Consider the following 325-nt stretch of genomic DNA (forward strand, 5'->3'; position numbering starts at 1 on the left):
TGCCAAACTCCGAGGCCGGAGAATCAGGCATAGAAACACTTGAACATTTTTTTAAAAATCAAATGAATATCAGTTTGTGCCTTTCGCAAATTCTGTTGTCGGCTTTTATATTCTAAACATATGATAATTATCTACACCCCACAAACAGTTTTACTTCATCAAAAATAAAAAAACACTTTTACTGTATCACTTATTATATTAGAGGTGGCAAGAATTGCTTATATGCAGTTATCAAATCTATGAAATGTTATTTTTTCAGGGATACCTGTTGCAGATAAACGTTAGTCTTTGTTTTAATGTCTTGTAATTTGAATAGTTACAACAT

This window comes from Penaeus monodon, chromosome 25, assembly GCF_015228065.2.
Source record: "Penaeus monodon isolate SGIC_2016 chromosome 25, NSTDA_Pmon_1, whole genome shotgun sequence".
NCBI classification, from domain to species: Eukaryota; Metazoa; Arthropoda; class Malacostraca; order Decapoda; family Penaeidae; genus Penaeus; species Penaeus monodon.